Raw genomic sequence first — 14,678 nt, 5'->3', positions numbered from 1 at the left:
AAACTATCGCATTTAGCTACCAGCGACATGAGCGCAACTAAAGCAAATTGCACACTGTCTTTTTTATTTCATATTCTTTGTCACAAGCAAAATAAAATAAGTAGTTTAATCTGTGGAGAAAAATTGAAATATCGCAGTGAAAAGTAAGAATAATGTGAGAGAGTTTGTATTAAGGCGTTTTGAATCATAAATCACTGAGTAAAATATCTGGTTGTCTTGTTTGTACGTTACATGGTTACTACACGGGTATACACATGTCAATTGGTAAAGTGACTCTAGTGATACTCGGTGGGCAATGCCTGACAACAAACACTGAAGTAAACAAATCCCACATAAACTAACCATACCCAACACCATAGTGTTAAATAGGATTTGCCAATCAGTGTCCCATTCTTGGCGTGCGATATCATGGGTGAAGGTGATTTTTAGGTTGATTCCCCAAGGCTTTTTTGGTGTGGGTAATTTGTGGAAGATTGTTTTCTGAGTGTGGAGTGTTTTTTTTTCAAATGACTTTTCAGTATTACACATTAATTATTTTAGTGTACAGTTGGAACTTTACGGATTTGATGTTGCAGGAATATTCACTGATTACAAAGTCACTGGTTTTGTTAATTTTAATATTTGGTTTTAAATTAGCACATTTAACTACCAGCGAATTGGGCTAAAATAAAGTAAATCAATTAATTAAGAATGATACTGTATATGCATAATGTTTTTCAACCAGACAATCCCTGATAAAAGTGTTTGAATATGCTCAGCCAATTGGAAATGATGCGATAAGAAGTTACTAACAATACTGTGACAGAATTCAAACTATGTGGAACTATCTGAATTAAGCATGGGTGTCTGGTTTTCCTTATACGTGACGTGATTACTAAGCTGGTCTACAAATGTCAACTGGTAGTGAGGAAAGACATATCTAACAAATGGTAGTGTTCCCATATAAATTACACTTGTTATTCTGGATAGTCGCAAAGTATTACATAAATGGGCAACAAATCTGCCAATATCCAATAAAGTATACAGGAATGAATATCACAGATTTAACAGTGTCTGATCTACAGTATTTTAAGCCAAACGTTATTAACACATTCAAATCGGTGTATGTTGCGGTACATGGATCCGTGACACTGGCTGTTAACGTGAATGGTGTCTCACGTCCACATATCCAGTGTATCACCTGAAAGGCATTACTGTTGATACTGATTCAGAAAGTAAACCTTGTACTTTCTCCAATTTTGGCTTACTTACTTGGCGAGTTTTAATACCTGAAATTATTTGACTTCAAATGTGACATAGACATAGCTCTTTCAAAAGTTGCAAGAAAATGGTATTTTTGTTAATACTTTGTAGTCAACACTGAAGTTTGTTGACAGTTCCATCAGCAAACATTTTTATTTAAGATAAATGATAGAGATTGAGCAATATTTCAGAGGTTTATCGGAAAATAATTCGTTCAATAGTTTTCTAGGTAAAACCATCAAATTAGTATTACATTAGGTATGTCAATTATCAAATTCATATTTGTCCACTATTCCTGTATGGGTCAGGTTAAATGCTTAGTTACCATATGATGAGATGGTCAATTGTTTTTGCTATAAAACGTTTTTTACTTAGAAGTTGGTTTCTATGCTGTTGTAGGTTAGATGGGTCAAATGAACGTTTTTGTAATACATAGTAATATGTAAAATATATCAGTATTTAATACGCTGTCAGTCAGAAACATTTAGTATTATGCTATGTTCATTTAAATTTCGTCGTGCTTTCTCTAAAGATATAATGACGATTGCAGCCTGAACATCGACTGAGCTTTGATTATTGAACAAACGCTAGCATCACCTTACTATATCCAAACAACGCATATTCAAATGGCAGATATAACAACATAACAATCATTGTTTTTGTTCTCTTTCACATATTTCTAGTCTGGCACTCTTCCGCCATTCCTTTGCTTACAACACACTTCACATACAGTAGAAGCCTACTCATAAATATAACAGAATTTATTTATTGTGCAATAAATTGTCCTCATGGTCAGATGCCTAGCCTAGTTAAAATTGATTGTTGAACTTTGTTATGACAATGAGTAGAATACATTGAAGCTACTTAAAATGAAACTAATTGCTTCCATTTATATTGCAGATCACCATATCATGATGAGTTGGCATGTCAGTCTTCTCATATATGTATTACCTATAATGCTGATGAATGTTGGTACACTAAGAGGATGTCCATCCGTATGCACATGCTATCCATACTTGGTGATGGATATCGTGTCTTTTGCAGTGATTTGTCTGAAATACCCTCAAATATTCCACCCTACACTACGCATATCGAAATGACGTTTTTTGGCATGGCAATTGTTCCTGACAATGCCATTCTTGGCTTATCCGAACTGAATTACTTGAACATCAGAGAAAATGATATTACCCAGATTTTTTCAAATGCATTTGATGGCTTAACCAACTTAATACAACTCAGTTTGTATGGCAATGCATTAACATCGTTACCGGAAACAGTTTTTCATGGGTTACTAAATCTTAGAGAGTTGGATATATCTTTCAACTCATTGAAATTCTTACCACCTGAAATATTTCACCATTTGTCCGAATTAACAATACTGGATCTGTCAAGAAACAGTCTTCAATCACTGAATTCACCATTATTCAATGAATTAAATAAGCTACTTGAGTTACACCTTGACTACAATGACATAACATTCTTATCAAGTGAAATATTTCACAATTTGTCAGAATTAACAATACTGGATCTGTCAAGAAACAGTCTTCAATCACTGAATTCATCATTATTCAATGGATTAAATAAGCTACTTGAGTTGCACCTTGACTACAATGACATAACATTCTTATCAAGTGAAATATTTCACAATTTGTCAGAATTAACAATACTGGATCTGTCAAGAAACAGTCTTCAATCACTGAATTCATCATTATTCAATGAATTAATTAAACTACTTGAGTTAAACCTTGAGTACAATGACATAATTCTCTTACCAAGTGAAATATTTCACAAGTTGTCAGAATTAACAAAACTGGATCTGTCGGGAAACAATCTTCAAACACTGAGTTTATCATTATTCAATGAATTAAATAAGTTACTTGAGTTGCATCTTTACGACAATGACATAACATTCTTACCAAGTGAAATATTTTACAATTTGTCAGAATTAAGAAAACTGTATCTGTCAGGAAACAATCTTCAATCACTGAATTCACCATTATTCAATGAATTAAATAAGCTACTTGAGTTGCGCCTTGACTACAATGACATAACATTTATACCAAGTGAAATATTTCACAATTTGTCAGAATTAACAAAACTGGACCTGACAGGAAATAATCTTCAATCACTGAATTCATCATTATTCAATGAATTAAATAGGCTACTTGAGTTGCACCTTGACGAAAATAAGATAACCTCCATACCATCAACGTTATTTCATTTATTGACAACACTAACACACTTAAACATCGGTCACAATAAACTAACATCTTTATCTACCATTCATTTCACCGCATTGACACATCTATGGGCTCTCCATATAAATGGTAATGAATTAACAACTTTGCCGTATGACATATTCCAACCATTGATTGAATTAAATTACTTAAATCTACAGTCAAACAAACTGGCTTTTCTGGCAATTCATAATCTTCCACAGTTATATTATTTGTACTTATCAGCAAATAGATTCACACATATATCGGTTACACAAAACATCACAGAAATAGGACTAAATATTTTCGGATTGCCAAGACTCCATATATTAGACGTGACTAACAACAACATTATGCACATTTCTCGACAAATTAAAGATTTCCCCAATTTACGGTTTATGTATATTGATTTCAACAACCTTACACATCTACCAGAGCTTCCATCAAGTCTATGGTATTTGCACCTCGGAAACAACAAATTCTCACATTTACCTGACAGTATTACGAGTTTATCAAACCTCCGTCGCCTGTATGTTGATAACAATGAACTACAACATTTACCAAGTTTTCAAAATCTAATACAGTTACAAAGATTAAAACTTTCAGGCAACCCCTGGTCATGTGATTGTCACATGGAAGAATTCATGAAATGGATATACAGTAACATTTACATAAATGAACAACTTATCTGCCAATACCCCATAAATTATACAGGAATGAGCATCACAGATTTAACAGTGTCTGATCTTCAGTGTTTTGAGCCAAACTTTATTAACACATTCGAATTGGTGTATGTTGGGTTGAATGAATCCGTGACACTAACAGTTAATGTCAATGGTGCCCCACCACCTCATATCCAGTGGGTCACCCCGAAAGGCATTCGTGTTAATACTGACTCGGAAAGTAACTTTCGATATCGTCTTGAACCAGATGGCAGTCTTTTTATCTCCTCCACACAGAATGAGCAAGCTGGGATGTTTGTGTGTATTGCAGACAATTGGAAAGGTGTTGTAACAGCAGTACGATTTCTTGAAATACGTACTCAGCCGCGGACAATGATACCCTATGCAACTACGTTTTCAATTTCTCCGTACACTGGAATAACCGGAACACGAATGGAGTACAATGAAACGACTTCCACCAAGATATACATGCCAGAGATCACGAACAATATTAGATCAAACAATGTACTTAGCACAGGATACATTGCATCATTTATTATTGGCTTGGTGGTTGGAATTTTAACTATTGTTTTGATACTTTGTATACTGCGCCAATGTTGTTGCAAACGTAGCAAACCACTGAAAACCCCGGAAGAAAACATCGACCTTTCTACAGTAACTAGAACGGAAGATGAATCGCATCCCCAATACACTGATCTGAATAATGTAGAATTCAACACCTACCAACAATTAACTGCAACAAATAATATGACAGGAGAATATGTTAATCCTAACATGTTGGTGACACACGTGATCAACAAAAAGGAAGGAGAACATATGAAGAACATGTATGATTCACTTGATGCATGATGTTGTCCAGAATAATTATATAATGTATATTTTATAGTTTACTATTCATTTAACTCATTGCTGTTCAATTTTTTTACATTTAAAACTTAAAAAAATAACGTATATTTTATAGACATGAATAGCAAAAACGATCAATAGAATAACGCAATGTTTGGGAAAATATTGCATTTTGTAATCAGTTGCAATTGTCAATGATTTTTATTTTTTAGTCCAAGTAAACTGTGGTGGTGGATGTAGTGTAGACAGGCTTTCGTTCGATTAGTCATTGTATTGGCATTCAAATCTCTCTTTTATTTAATGACTGGATTACTTACATTGGATTACTTACTCTTAAAATAGCAATCTTACATATACCACGACTAAAGTTGTAGTATCTTGAGTGTTTACTTTATGTCATAGATGTCCATTCAATATTCATCCAAGTATACCAGAATAAATATCCATCTGATTTGTATCACTGGCAACTGTGACAAATTCGTATTTAATGGTAATAAAAATGAGTTGGACTGCGCGTAGTCGCCATGGTGTTGAATATACGACTCATGAACAGTTGTAGTTTTTTTTAATGGCTGTGCTCTCGCTATCGCTCGCAAATGTCGTAAATTACGAAATTTGGACAAGATTTACGAACAAAAACAATATCTATTAGTAGGATTTACGAACACATTTTGTACAAAATACCCTCGCAAATCGCCCTCATTTAATTGTCAAGACTCGACTGTGATCATCACGCGTGTTACGGTTTGAGTGATTGCCATTTTAAAGTTAAACAATATCCCGTTAATTCTAAGATTGCAACAATTGTTACATGGTGATCGCGATCAACACGGAACTGCCACTGAATATATTTTTCCACTCTAAAGTTATTTTGGTGTCATCGCACATGCGTAGTTTAGTCGACAGGTGTTTCAAGATACCCCGCGACTTTACTCTCAGTATGGGACGGTTTCATGTCGCCCTTATCAAACACGTGATTTGTTTATTTATTGAAAATGGAGACTACGTCAAAAAGGAGCAGACAACTGCTCGAGAAGTATTTTTCACGACGAGATGGAGAAACCGCTAAATCGTGTTCAGAACCAGAAACCCATGGGTGTCCTAACCCTGACAGCACCGAGAAACGGAAAGTTGATCGTACTACAGCACGATTTCAGAAATAATGGAAGGTTAGCTGCGGTTCCGTAGCTCTTTGGTGCGACATACAATCTAATTTTGCCCTACCAATTTCATTTGGACGTCTTGTTTTTATTTTTGTTGCTGTATGTCGAACATGGGCCGGCCAGTGTCTGTCACGTAAATAATGCGGTCGGCAACATAGGGCTATGATTCCACAGCTAATGGAAGGTGAGACAATGTTAGCGAATCGATCGAAAAATACTATAATTTGTGTAACATTCTTACCGGACATTCTTAGCATTGAGATCGAGTTACAAGACCGAAAGTTTCTTTATTTACTTTTTCACTTTAATTCAGAAATTTCGATGAAGATAAATAGTCATTTTGTGTCGTCATAAACGTCAACATGCGGGTTTGCATGATGAGCACGGGAGATTACTTCATAATAATATTGATTGGCATAGCGTTTTTTTCTGAGAAATTTCCCGTGAAATATTATTCACAGGATGACTTGTGTTCTAGGCAGTGAACTTAATGAACTTTTGAATGATGACTATTTTCCCCACTGTTAACAATGTGAGCTTATCATGAATATGTTTAATTAATACTGAGTTATTCAAATAAAGGTTCTGGTGTCTACATTACATATTTTGTTGTGATGTTTTGTTGTACCATCATAAATGGTACATTTTGAAGAGCAGACTGCCTAATTTGATGTCATTAAATTACACACAAAATTAGAGCTCAGGTTGCACCAGCAAGCACCATTTTCAGCATGCTGTTCTTGTTTTCGGCGGACGACAGAGGGGACACCTCCCTCTCCTTCTCTCTTCTCCGTTGTGCTCGGTCGCGGGAAAATGCTCCGCAGTTTCCAGACAAAGTTTACTAATACTTTTTTTTCTTGATTAGTAAATTTACTATTACCTAGAAAATTCCAGAGAGAGCCCATTATGGCAGGCCCTTGCTGTGTGAAATTGTATAAGACGCTCATTGCCTACTTCAGAGTTTATAATTATTTAATTTGTGGACATTCCCCTCTTCCTCCATCCCAGAAGTCATGCGCACATAAAAGTGTCACATATGCAGGTGGATGTACTGTATTTCAACAGTAACTGAGATCAAAACGAAGAACAAGCATGATGTATTTACAATATTGCAAAATTATCAACTGTGATATAAGCGTCATGATATTTACCAAAAAACTGTGCCACGTAACCCAGAAAATAGCTTGCTGATATAAAAGACAGATATATCGTTCTATATATTTAGTAAAGGGACTACTCTAATAGTCATCAAGTTACAGCTCGAAAAACGAAAAGTTGAATTTGTGGTCTCCGCTAGGAACATTGACCAATTATTAATATCAACACAGGTTAGGCTAACCACTGTGGATGGACCAAAATAAGGAATTGATATTTACAATATTTAAACAGCGTGCTCAGTAACAAGCATGGTATATAGATGTGGATATTATAATATATGGATAACGAGGTAGGTACAGTGTACACATGTAACAATAGTATGAATGTTTCCCATGTACATTCCTCTCTCTCTCTCATTGGTTTGTTATGTCAGAGTTGCTTGAACTATCTGAAATTGGCCTACAATGAGGTCTATACAAATGTAGGCGAGTTGATTATAGCAATATGTACTAGCCTATACGTAGGCAAACTATCCTATCAGGTGGACAGACCCAGCACAAATAGTAGCATTACAGCATGGGGATATTGTAGCTGTTTTTAGTAATTGGTTCAGCACAAGGACACTGAAACACTATGAGCTGGACAAGATAAGATTGCCGAGTGTGTACATATAATTCCACCACGAGAAATTACTACCACTATTTACGTTGTGGTTCACTACCACGCCATGCAGTGTATATTGTTTGAAGCAAGTATATCAGTACATTTTATCTGCCTCAGTTATATGAAAATGAGTGCATTGACCTTTAAAAAAATTGGTTCAATTCAATCTATTAATATAAATAAAACCAAAAATTGAACAAGCCATGCATGACACAATCTCTGTTATTTATCGAATTAAGATATATAGTTTTATATATTGTTTGATATTTTAACATAAACATGATTGACATTTGTATTTATCCTGAAACGAGTACTTGTTCATATTGAGAGATATTGCTCTGGCAAAAACAAAAACTAAAAAAGTAAAACTAAATCTGCCATTTTGAATACATGTATATATCTATAACATGATGATTAAGTAATGTACAAAATTTGAATCAATCAATCAAAGCATGTCAGTAATATGGCTCTAGAAGCCCATTCATCAGAACAAAATGGCCGCCAGTCAGCCATTTTGAATCCGATTTGAAAAATAAATAGACGTACTTCTAGAACCTATAAAGTCTAATGTATGTACCAAGTTTGAACAAAATCCATTCATAAATGCCATAAATGCTTGATATTTGTTGATTTTTAAGTACAAAAATGGCTACCATTAGACCAATATATCTGTATATCTATGACATGATGTATAATAAATATTTTAAATTTGAACATATTCAGTCAAAGCAATTCAGAGATATGACACTAGAACCACCAGTCGGCTATTTTGAATCTTATCTGAAAAACAAAATGGTGTGCATCAAGGTCCTATAATGTCCAATGTATATACCAAGTTTGAACAAAATCCATCTGTGAACAGCCGAGAAATACTTGATTTTGATGATTTTTCCGGCACAAAAGTGGCCGCCATTCGATCATCTTAAAATTGTGAAAAAAATGTGGTGAAACCGACTGGACAAGAATGCATAAAATTACATCCGGTTTTAATTACGGTTTTAATGTATGATAGATCTTTTATTGATCAACCGATACTGTGAATAATAATGAACAAAAAATATTCTCAGTAAAAAAAAATACATTACAACAAACTCATTTTCCTACTCAGTATTATTAGTATTGACTCAATTCACATGTCTAAATTTGTCTCAACAAAATGACTAATAACTCATTACTGTGACCGGATATAATTACAGGTTAGATGTTTCTGTTTAGCATCTGAGTAGTATCACAGGTTAGCAGCGTTGACTACCGCCACAAGCTAGCAGTGTAGACAGGTTATTGATCCTATAATATAATACTATTTTCTGAATACTCAACTATCAACACCTCAACATAAACATTTCTCATTATGCATCACAAACTAGTAAACTTGCCGGATTAACCATGCAAAAGTTTGTTGCTTCAACAATAAATCACACCCAACGTTTCTAAGCGTAATCTGTAGTAAACGTCATCTTTTAAAACTCTGAAAATTACATGTACAACGCAACTGACCAACAAATATAACATCACCATTACTCATTATACAGTCTCAGTAACCGTACGGCAAATCATAAACACGTGTCTTTCAACGTTCAAAATATCACGGAAATATTGGAAATGGCATATCCAAATCTGAAAAACAACAACAATCACCTACAATGTATATGCCAAAAAACTTACCCTATACAGCATCATATAGATGGCAAATGTTTCTATAAACTGGTGATTTCTACGACTTTCAAAGCAACACCGTTCGTTACATCAGTGCGAGCTGCCATTTTGAATCTATGTTTTGATTCCTTTGGCGCTCAAGGGCGCCCTCAATGTTCAGAAATTAAGTTTCGCTCGAAACAAAATGTATGTGCATACGTATAATATCATGTGAGAAGTTTGATTGTGATTGTCCCAGGCCTGTCTAAGATACAGGTCCGGACGTACGGTCAAAACATAAGTCCACGAACGGGGACTAAGAAGTAACAGTTTTTATTCCTTAATGGAAATAAGAAAGGGAAAAAAGGCCCAGCACTCTCTAAATTGTCTAAAAGTAAACAATAACTTGTCAAACTTTGTATCATTATAAAAAGTGGATTTTCATCATAAGTAAAACTGACATAGCTTAGTCCACTCATTATACTGTGACAAATGTAAATAATGGCAACATAACTTATCAAACATAAAAATATATATTTAATCGTTGTGTTTTTACTAAGATTACTGTGTTTCTGTATCATGAAAATATAGTGTGACGGGCTGTTAAAAGTTACAATCAAAGTACTAAATGAGATAATAAATTCGATAGTAATTTCGATAACACATTTGTAACAACGAACTCCGACATATTGAAGTCAAAGTAATATAACTTGGGTAGCTGTACACTAACACGGGACCCATTACACACGCAAACGTTAATAAGTGAACCATTGTGCCAACACACAAGAATAAAATACCGTTCCCAATGGAATCATAACGTCAGTCGCATCCATTAGTCTCCCATAGAATGAAGTGATGGATAGTAATTGTTTGTCCTTATGCAGAAGTACTTAAAGGAAATATAGACTGTGCGATTAAAGTTTTGTAGTGTAGTGTAGTTTTTCCATGTTGTTTACAATAGGAATTGAACGTCCATTAGCAATGTATGTCGGCATTTTTTAAGTAGTCTGGTGGTCAGTTGCTGTAACAGTTGTAACAGAACATTTTATATTGCCGATGCGTTATTATAGCAGCAGCAGCATCACTCTACATCTCTGTAACATTCATTTTACTATTACTGATTTGAGTTCGTAACAAAGTATGCAAATGTGTCTATATCGAGCGGGGTTGGTTGGTATAGAGGAGGGAATAAAAAAGGTACAATATTGTGTATTAAAGGTATAATTCCACTTTGTTTTTATATTTATCTCATTCAAAACATAATTCATGAATGGAGAAGAACAAATGTTAAATATGACAATGCTTTAGTGATTTCCAAGAAATGCATCAGTGGTTGTACAAAGCATATTGATTGTCAAAGATGTGTCAACAATAAAGCAACCGGGGTCAAGATTAGAAAGAGTAACATTGACAAATCAATATCAATATCACGTAATTAGGTTATATGTGTATACAACGGCTAGATGATTAGTTCAATAGAATACACGTGCTTCCATATACTGTGGGTACTGTAAGTCAGAAGTATTGACTCATGTGTATTAACTCCATGTGTCTATCTATCAGGTGTGTTTCTCGACATTTTCGAATATTATATATATTATAGGTCTGTATGCTCTTCAAATGTACTTTATCCAAGAGAGGAATACTCAGATCGGGCAAAAATGGGAGAAAGTATAACAATTGTTCTTATTTAGCCTTTGAGGTGTATATATCATGTAACACGGTCGTGAACATACGAACCGTACTAGATGGAATCACTAAGACAGGCTACATGGAAGCGTTTCATTTATATCATGTCTCGGGGTAAATAACACATATTCATAAGTTGTTATGATAAATTCCCAACGGACCACGACTGTATTAAGGGGCGATGGTCGCCAAGATATGGGTTTTTACAGCGATTTTGACTTGCGCAGATTAACGACTACAAACTTAGACGATACCAAGCTTTAGTTGGCTATCAGGATGATTGGAAGTTATCGAAGAATTCGAAGTCACGCCCAGGTCTAATTTCATTAGAAGAACGCATTGGATTGTCGTAACCTCAATGTCTATCAACACAAATGTGTTGACATGCGTGGTGTGACGACCACCGCTCTTTAATTATAATAGATTTACAGTTCGTTATATGTACATTGTATACATTGTATGAGCTTTATTGTTCAATGTGTCATCCAGGAGGAGTCATTGCATAATTCATACAGATATACAGAGCTCTCCTAACGAGCTCTTAGTGTGTATGTTTTGTGTAAGTTCATTCTCTCTGGGTTCGTTAACATTGATTGCAGCAACCAACAGCGTGTTTATGTGTAATACGTTTCGTGCAATACAATGTTAACAATGAACAGGCTGCCACATGTTTGCATAGGATGCATTGGACTCTTGTTCAGTATTGTTGTTTAGTTTTCTTTTTTTCAGTTTGTTTGGTGACCATATTCATCATATTTAATTTAGGCAGGATATCAATTATCTTAACGATGCGCCGTTTGTTTAACAATTAGCGTGATATAGTTTCGCATTTTTGAGAAGGTATGATCACCTAGAACTACCTACTTTGCTGAAATAGTGGAATATTTAGAGAAATTCGTCATTTTTAAAGAATAATATTCCATAACGACTTCATATAATCACATTGCACAAAAATTTATGAGACTGATTCGTCGGCATTGTTACAAAACGAACAACGACTTGAGGCTACAGGATGAGGTATTCATTTATAATAAATTTAATCTGAGACTACTATAGAACAGACTAGCAACGCTGCTTTTCTGTCGGTCAGATGAGTGCAAGGTTTGTTTAGGGGCTTAACTTTTTAATCCAATAAACAACCAATCAAAATAACGCGACTATAACGTAATCATGCAATGCCCTTTATTATTTCATCAAATAACGCGAGATAGTGTGATATGTACAATATTAGTAGCATTGGTTGGGTAGTAGTTCTTTTTTTTCTTTTCTTGGTCAAATGCAACAAAACATATTTCTGTTATTTCTGTTGATTCTCCATTTTTCTGTAATTATACAAAAGACGAGAATAGATAATTAATAGGTATGCTTCATTAACATATCAACTTCCTAATCAATATTAAATGCTCAAAACTACGAAGCGTCCGCCTTTCTAGAAAAAAAAATATTTTTTTTCCAAATACCATGTTAACATATGCCCAAGAGAACAATGACAACAAAAAATAAAACACTATTGAGGAAAAAAAAACCATTCGTGTCGTTCTCTCACTATTGACGAGCATTTTCTTATAACTTTCTGTTGTATGGACATTAACAAAATATACATCCATTTATTTTCTAGGTTTTCTACAGCTGGTGCCGAAGTTGATTTACGGATATTTTAATTCAAATTCAGTAATGAGCAATTTTTCTCGACATGGACATGTACATGCTTGATGATCTGATACAAGATGTCAATTATTTTAATGTCATAATCAAGCATTGGCTTCTGGATCCACACTTCTGACATGTTTATGTTCCATCTACACTGTAACCTCGTTATAACGAACACGCCGAGAACACGCCAGCCATTTAGTTCCTTATATTGAAGTGTTCGTTATACTGAATAACCTATTCATTGCTCGTATTGACACCCGAGATTGAAACCTATTTATATGCAAAACAATATCGTCATTGTAGTTGCGTTGTTTCATTTTATTCTACCATCGTTACACGTTACGACTAAATTAAAATAAGTTACAAACTATTCCGTCAAATCAATTCCAAATATATTAAAAACATTCCATGTAAATGTTAGAGTAATTTAAAAATATTCACGATCACCAAAAGTTCGTCTCCTCACTGGTTGAAAAAGCTTGTGATCTTGGTTTGTATCCGCTTGGAAATAGCATTTTCTTTACGTGTAAACGATAATAATAATTGTCGAAGTTGCAACATTGTCCTTCAAATCAAGCAAGTGCTGTATCAAGTCCGTTAACAACATCAAACGTCGCAGGAATTTCTTTATTGTCATGGGAATCGTCAATATCACTTTCACACGGTGTATCAGTGGGTGAATCGCGTACTGCTTAAATGATTTCTTCGTCACCTGAAGACCACTGGAATTCACTTGAAATTCACTGTCGATATTTACCCACTCTCTGGCAATATCCTCTAGGTTTTCGCCACTGACCTCTTCGATATGCTGCACATCTCCGACGATCTCTGACAACGGGATGTCGTCTTCACCCAACTCCGAATCATCGTCATTTTCCAAGTGGCCATCGACTGGAAAAATGGCGGGCCCCAGGCTTTACAACACTTGTTTACCGTTGATGTCGTCACCTCAGTCCAGGCTTCACCGGTGACGTAGATCATTTCTTTGATGTCCAAAGTTTTCAAATAATCTTGCAAATTTATGACAACACGGTAGCGTTTCTTCAGTGCAGAAATAATTCCTGTGTCTATTGACTGTAGTTTACTTGTTGTGTTTTTTGGAAAAAAACTGTACGAATATTGCCGTCTTGTGTACAAAGTTTAGTGACATCAGGGTGGGCGGGACAATTGTCAAGCAATAGAATTGCCTTCTGCTCCAAAGCACGCCGGCGAAGAAATGATCAAAGTTTCTCGGTTCACGTGTTTCAAGCAGCGTGGGTTTTGGAACTTGCCAATGCACAGGGGATGCAGTTTGTGTTCCCCTGACGTGTTCGTACCAACAAGAATTGCTACACGGTTTTTATACTGCTAGTTTCCCTCGCTCTGACCTCTTTTTTCGAAGCTAATGTTCTGTCGGGTAAACACTTGAAAAATAGTCCGGTTTCATCGGCATTGTCAATTTGATCAGGAGAGTATGCTCCTGACTCGACAATGTCACGGAATGTTCTGGAATGAACTCGGCAGCCGCCGTGTCATCCCAAGATTTATCTTCACCGGAAATTTTCAGAGCGTGACACGATATCGATTCTTCCACCGACAAAGCCAACCAGTAGAACCAGTAAAATTGAAATCATAATAATGCAATTCTTTGTATAACGTGAATGCTTTTTCCATAATCGTGGGACCGGAAACAGGGATGTTTGCTGCCCGTTGTTGCTCAAACCATAAATAAATAGGATCTTAAACAAAAGAATAATGACGTAAAACAAATATTACCATTTATTAAGTGTAAGTGACAGCTGAGTGACGTC

At 35.2% G+C, this 14,678-nt stretch overlaps 1 long non-coding RNA gene across 1 annotated transcript; it reads right to left on the bottom strand.

Moving 5' to 3' along the window:
• Positions 1-12,400: 12,400 nt before the first annotated feature.
• Positions 12,401-14,390, bottom strand: LOC144345441 (uncharacterized). Its single transcript, XR_014931232.1, has 2 exons — positions 13,336-14,390; positions 12,401-12,557 (listed from the first exon to the last, which is right to left on the bottom strand). It is a non-coding gene; the product is annotated as an uncharacterized LOC144345441 (long non-coding RNA).
• Between the last annotated feature and the right edge of the window lie 288 nt (positions 14,391-14,678).

This window comes from Saccoglossus kowalevskii, chromosome 12 (genome assembly GCF_978046115.1).
Source record: "Saccoglossus kowalevskii chromosome 12, keSacKowa6.1, whole genome shotgun sequence".
In the NCBI taxonomy this organism is placed as follows: Eukaryota; Metazoa; Hemichordata; class Enteropneusta; family Harrimaniidae; genus Saccoglossus; species Saccoglossus kowalevskii.
Note: the sequence above shows the minus strand (reverse complement) of the source record. Positions and strands in the feature narration are given on the sequence as shown.